General features: G+C 43.5%; 1 protein-coding gene across 14 annotated transcripts in view; it reads left to right on the top strand.

The window, feature by feature from the left end:
• The window catches only part of LOC121674672, a 300,378-nt gene that overhangs the window by 717 nt on the left and 293,661 nt on the right, over positions 1 to 6,000 (top strand). For 12 of the 14 annotated variants that reach the window (XR_006019763.1, XR_006019759.1, XR_006019760.1 and 9 more), the window contains exon 2: positions 2,739 to 3,037. The gene's annotated coding sequence lies outside the window, so the exon portion shown is untranslated. Of the gene's footprint in view, positions 1 to 363; positions 607 to 698; positions 759 to 2,738; positions 3,038 to 6,000 lie in introns of those variants that run through there. The other 2 variants (XM_042049182.1, XM_042049183.1) reach the window with 2 other exon arrangements.

The raw sequence follows: 6,000 nt of genomic DNA, 5'->3' as shown, positions 1-6,000 counted from the left end.
CCCTTTCTTTTAAAGTTATTTTTCTTTATGCCCTGCGTTTGCCCGTCTCATTCCGGCAGATCAAACTGTCCGAAAGCAGATCCCCAGAGGCTTGTCCTCACTGACAGTCGGGGGAATCCAAACAAAGAGGTGCATCTACCGGAAATAATGATTTGAGAGATGGTTCTCTCCCTTTCCACCCCCCACTCCCCCGCCTTGAATTAAATTGTTTTCTTTTCTGGGAGGTTCAGTTCGAGGGAAGTTTTGCGCCGGAGCCGGGGTCGGGGCTGAGGAGGGATGGAGCAGACGGAAAGTTGCGGTGGTGGGAGGAGGCGGGGGGCGAGGGCAGTACGGGACCCCGGCGGCGCCCGGACCGCGGGGGGAGCAGGGGCGAGGGGGACCTGCCGCCGCTGCCGGCTCTTTGTCTGCTCGGGCAACTTGAACAAAAGGAGAAACTCGGATGAACTCTCCATCTCTCCCTCGCCTCTCCCGGGTTAACTCATCTTCGGCAACTTTATCCGAAGAGATTTACTCAACTTTCTTCGAGCTCTCCCGCCGCTTAAAAGCAAAGAGCCTCGTCGTAGGCTTCTAAGGAAATCTGGTTTCACAGTTTAGAGAAAGGAGAAGGTACGTTTGGACTTGGGGTTTATTGTTCTTTCCCGGCTCCCTCGTCGCCCCCCCCCCCTCCGCCCTGCCATCCGCGCCCGGGTCTGGGAGCGCAACGGAGGCGGCTGCGGGCCAGCCCAGCCTTTCCTTTGTACTTTTGGGAGCACATGCAGGTATTTTTGGGGAGGGTAGGGCAGTCATTCCACCCCAACTCCCGTAAAGCGGGCTGGGGGGCACTACTCGGGAGGGTCTTGCCTCCTTCTTGTGCCTGCTTTGTGTTTTTAGAGGTTTAACTTCTTTTTTTTTTTTTTTTTTGTGGGGGAGGGAAGTGGACTCGGAAGGCTTTCTGGATCGGGCTGTGTTTTTCACAGTTGGGACAGAGAAAAGCTGAAGACAGGGTAAACTTGATGGGATTGTAGGGAGTCCTGGCGGCCCTGGCCAGGGAGTGGGGGGCTAAGTGAAGGCCGTGGGGCTGGGCAGGGCAGCGCGCAGCAGGGACAAGGTGGGGGCTCCGCCGTGTGCCAGTTTGGGTCGCGGGGGCCAAAACACCACAGAGGGTAACACATTGCTCCTGTGGGACCATCTCCCAGGGAACCAAGGTGCGCAGAAGTGCCGAGGGACAATTTTAGGAGAAGAGGGACGGACCAGAGGGAGGACTTTGTTCTTTTGAATGGATTGATCATAGGGAAGGGGAGAGTGGGAAGGGTCAGTGCAGGCTGGCCCTTCCTCGGCTGGGCTTCTCCTGCACAGTGCAAGGACTCCTTCGTCCCTTTGGAAACGCAGTAGTTGCCTTGGGTTTTGTTCATTCCTTTTGGTTCATGCTTTCTAGAGCAAGCATCACAGCTCCAGAGAACTTGTGCGCTCTTTGTACTTTTCTTAATTAACTTGATCAATTTAGTATCTTATTTCCCCATCCTCTTTTTCTGTGCTATGTAATAACTATTAATTTTTCTCTTTTTTCATCCTAGTACCCTACTTTCTTGTGTTTTCTTGTCCCAATTTCCTAATCGTCCCTCTCTATCCTTAGATCTACACATTTCAGAATTTCTGAAGTCTCTACTTTTTCACTTTCTATTGTTACTCAATTCTCCTCCTTCCTGATCCCTTTCCACCTACTCTTCTATCTGTATGCTTGCTTGTATTTCTCATGAAAAACTCCTTTTGCCAGGATCTTTCCTTTCCTCCATGCATAGATATCCTTGTTTCTCCTGATGAGAAACAAACATAAAGCTTCTTCTTGCTTTCTTCTAAACTTATTCTTCTATGGACTGCCCTACATCCATGTTACCCAGTTATGCAGAGAGAGCTTCCGGCAATAATTCTTGTTCACCAATGTTCACTTTCTCCTTTCTTCTCGTCTTAATCTCTGTGTGCATGCATCTTCCAGTCTCTAAGAGCTTCTTCTAGTTCCTCTCCGTGGTCCTTAGTGTGGAAGTTAGTTCTTTTCTGTTTCCCCTACTCCATCTTGGCAGACCCGACGCTGTTCTTCACGTCATTGTTCCCTCCTGTGCAGAGTACTCAGACTTTTCTCTCCATTCTTCATAGTCCCCTTCCCAACCTAAGTAAAATTTGCGTTTTGTACCTCTGAAAGGATTGCACAGAGGGACTACCAAAGTAGACTGACGCAGTTTTGGCTACTTTGGCTTCTTCCTGATGCCATCAGGTCCCAAATGAAGTAGCATATTTGCTGGTGGAGGTGCTGTGGGGAGGCAAGGCTAAGAGGCAGAGAAGATCACATATGTTTCCCTCAAAAGGGTTGATGAGATTTTTTTTGATACTTGGGTTTTTTTATTGACTTACTGTTTTCATTAGTTTTTAAATACCTGTTAGGGCAGTTGAAGAGCCTTTATATTACCTTTCTATTACCTTTCTTTCCTGTCATTTCAGTGCTTTCTGGAATGTAAGACTGTGCAATCTGTAGAGATATATGAAAGCCTTTTTCTTAAACCTTCTTCTGTTACACTCCAGCGCTGTGATGTTTTTAAAGCAAAATGCCATCACCAGGCTTCGAGCTTAGGATGTGTCTAAATCTGTGAAGATATATATGTTTGAAATTATTCAGAAGAATGTAAGTTTATATTTGTATGTTAGTCCCCGAGCGGTGTGGCAGAGTTACTGTGCTGAACTAACATTTCTTCCTTGTATTTGAACAGGTCACAACATGATTGTTGGGAAAATGGGACGGTTACCAGAACGTCAGTCTGTGATGGGTGCCATATTGCATTACTCTTCGAATGGTGGAATACAGCTTGGGATTCTTCAGGGCTGCTTAACATGGTTCAAACTGGACCATACAGCTGCTTAACTGTTTGGATTCATACTAATGGTTAATGGACTCCTGGAGGAAGTGGAAGAGCCCCATGCTGAAACTTATGGATATTGTGGAACATGCTGCTGTGACCCGTTTGGATTATACTGCCATCTGACACCAAGGTTCTGCAGCTGATGAAAGGTATGCTTCTCCCCTGCTGCAAAAATACTGTGTCTCATACATGAAAATACTAAGCACAGTGTCTTTGTTTTAAACAAACTTGTTTTGTAGCCTTTTATCTTTTTTTGTTTCGCCTTGCAACTGATACCTACCAATAGTTTTGAGTGGTGTTAATCTGACAGAAATGTCATACTAATGGTTTGACAATGTTTATATCTTAAATGTAAAAGGAAAAACTGAATGTGAAAGTTTTTCTTTTTTTCATAATTAACTTACATTTTCAACGTAATGACTTCATAGAGTCTAGAAGTGCTTAGCAGCTCTAGAAAATGAGACAACTTCTAAAAAAACAAAGTTAAGGACAATTTAAGCATAGCACTTTCTGCAGTTCCGATCTTCCAAATAGCGCAGTTTGTTTGAAGACGTTACTATTTTGAACTCAAGATAGCAACCTTCTATTATTTAACCTCTCTTCCTCCAAATAGTAACAGAAATCTTAAGGATGGTTGTGTGGGGGAAAAAGAGTAAAAAAAAAGTATTAGTTATTATCAGTTAAAAATTCAAGGAATTGTTTTGTTTCATATGTTTTTAAAGTTTTGATATAAGGCTTCTTGCAGAGGGCGTTTGCATCCTGAATGTCCTAGTAATGTGAAAGTCTAGTGGATGCAGTTCAGTGCTCAGTCTTCTTACTGAATGAGGTAATCAGTGTATGAAAGTGAACTGGAAACCAGCAGAGAAAACAAGTGGTTAAAGTGTTATTAATGAATAACAAATTATTCTTGAATCTAGATGGTGTGAATCCAATAGTGAGGAAATCACTGAACTCTTTAGTGAACTGTGCTAATGGCAGAGCAAATTTTAGAAGTATTTAAAATCTCATCCTTTTATACCTGTTCTGTGCACTTCTTCATTATAGCTGAAAATGAGTGACCTGAAAATGAGTGACATGAAAATAGTCGGTTTTGCTGCATGTTTCGGCTCAACTGATTGGTTTCAGCCTAAACCATATGTAGGGCAGACAAGTATTCATAATCTTAAGAAAAGTGCTGAGCTGGCTGGCCTACTTTAGAGCAAAACAGAAATCTGAACGAATAATCACTTGTGATCCTTTCCCGTTGTAAACAGAGATACAAGAAGCGAGACAGTTCTAATTTCCTGGTTCTGACTGTGTTTTAATAAAGACCTACTCTTAATTGTCTCGATTATTGCGGGTAAGCTTTTTGTTGTGTACTGGATGCAATTAATGTACATTTAGATTTATGGTCTTAATATTGTTCTGCATTTATACTATTTTTGAACTTTGCATGAGTGAAGCCAGCCATATGAAAGTCTATAATTTGAAGCCTCAGAAATAGAAAGTCTTGGGCTGTTTGTGGAAAGAGAAAGCAAAGAATAATAAATGGATTGTGTGGATAAAAATATTTAGAGCTGCTATCTAGTGTCATCTTGGAAAAGAAGCCCAGTTATTATGTTCCTGTATTTAAAGAAAACTAAAACTGCAATCCTTTTTGGTTTCTGTGAATATTTTATTCTAGTTGAGTTTCTTCTCAGGTTCTTGCCACTCTTTAGGAAAACTAAATTGAACATAGAGGTACACTTCATTTATCTGCATGGAAGCTATTAATATTTGTCAACACTGAAAACTGAGGGAAATTTTTACTTATAATTAATAAGATATAGAAACTACTCCTTAGCTTAATCTGAGAGTTTGTGTAGATTGAATTTCATCATCGCCATAAGATTCTGGATATAGAAGGCAAATTATTAGATGTATTTGCATTTGTTTATACTTGGAACATTTCAAACATTAATAACTTGGTGACAAACTTAAGCTTTTCAACTTATCTGTCATCAAGTTTCTTTGGATTATTTCCCATAAAACGCAAAGAATCATTCTCCTATTTGGAGATGAGATCTGCAGAGAGAGGACAAGCAGGGCCAGATAGAAAGTGTTCAGTATGTAAGATCCCAACTGGCATCTGTGCTGTGCTGGCAGGAGATGAGACCCTTTTGGGTCTTGCAAAGAGATAGGGAAATGCTTTCTGGGGGCCCTGGCTGGAGTGTTCCTGTACCTGTCTCCTGGGAGCAGTCCCAGCAAAGGGGCCAGGTGGAGCAGGGGTTGAGTGGAGGCTGAGAACTGTGAGAAGGAGCAGCACTTGGGCCCTGGGAGGGGTGATGGGGACCACCTGCCTTACTTGGGGTGGGAAGGAGCCTTGCTGCTCTCAGAGGGCCTGGCTGTGAGGAGCTGCTGCTTGAGAGAAGGGTTTTAGGTATGGGAACCTGAAGTGTGGGAACGAGGTTGTTTCTGTGATTTGTCTTTGGTTGCAGTTTGTCAGTTGCTTGCTTTGCTTGTGACAGTCCTGGAAGGTGATTGAAATCCTTGCAGGTGTCTGAGGTAGCGTGTTTTTGGCGGGGGCGGGAGGGGATGGAGTTCTGAACTGCCCCTCACAAGCCTACCCTGCAATTGTAATCTGGTAGCAGAATTTACACCTAAAACAGATGAAACCAAGTCCAGACAGTTTGAACAGTGATTTGTCTTTTGAACTGTGCTCTCAGTTAAGAAAGTCTTCTAGCCAATGTACTTGGTTGTTTGAGAAAGTGTTTTGCTCTGTGTAACTGAGGTGAGAGTAAACATGAGGGTCTTTCAGGCCAACCCAGCCTGAATGTGGAAGAGATTTAACAGGCTGCAAGGAGTGCAGATTTTACAGTGTGGTGTGTGTGGACAGGTGAATTGCATTGTTGGAGTTGTGCTTTGTGAAGAATGTGCTGAGGAGAACAGGGCAGGTTTTGTTACTGCCGGATTTTTAGGTGGAAGAGGAGACAGTATATGGAGTAACTTCCTATCCATTAACATCTAGGAAAGTGGAAAGGAAAATGTGATAAGGACTTTGTTTCTTTGACTGTTCCCTCCCTTTGGTTGAAGTGTTTCTCTGGATGCATGAACTCCAGAATTCCCAAGTGAAGTACAAAGTTCTGTAGGCCCA

The sequence above is a fragment of the Corvus kubaryi genome, unplaced genomic scaffold, assembly GCF_017639235.1.
Source record: "Corvus kubaryi isolate FWS band 111438036 unplaced genomic scaffold, C.kubaryi_AGA036_p1.0 69, whole genome shotgun sequence".
Classification (NCBI taxonomy): Eukaryota; Metazoa; Chordata; class Aves; order Passeriformes; family Corvidae; genus Corvus; species Corvus kubaryi.
This window is presented reverse-complemented; position numbering and strand designations above follow the sequence as displayed.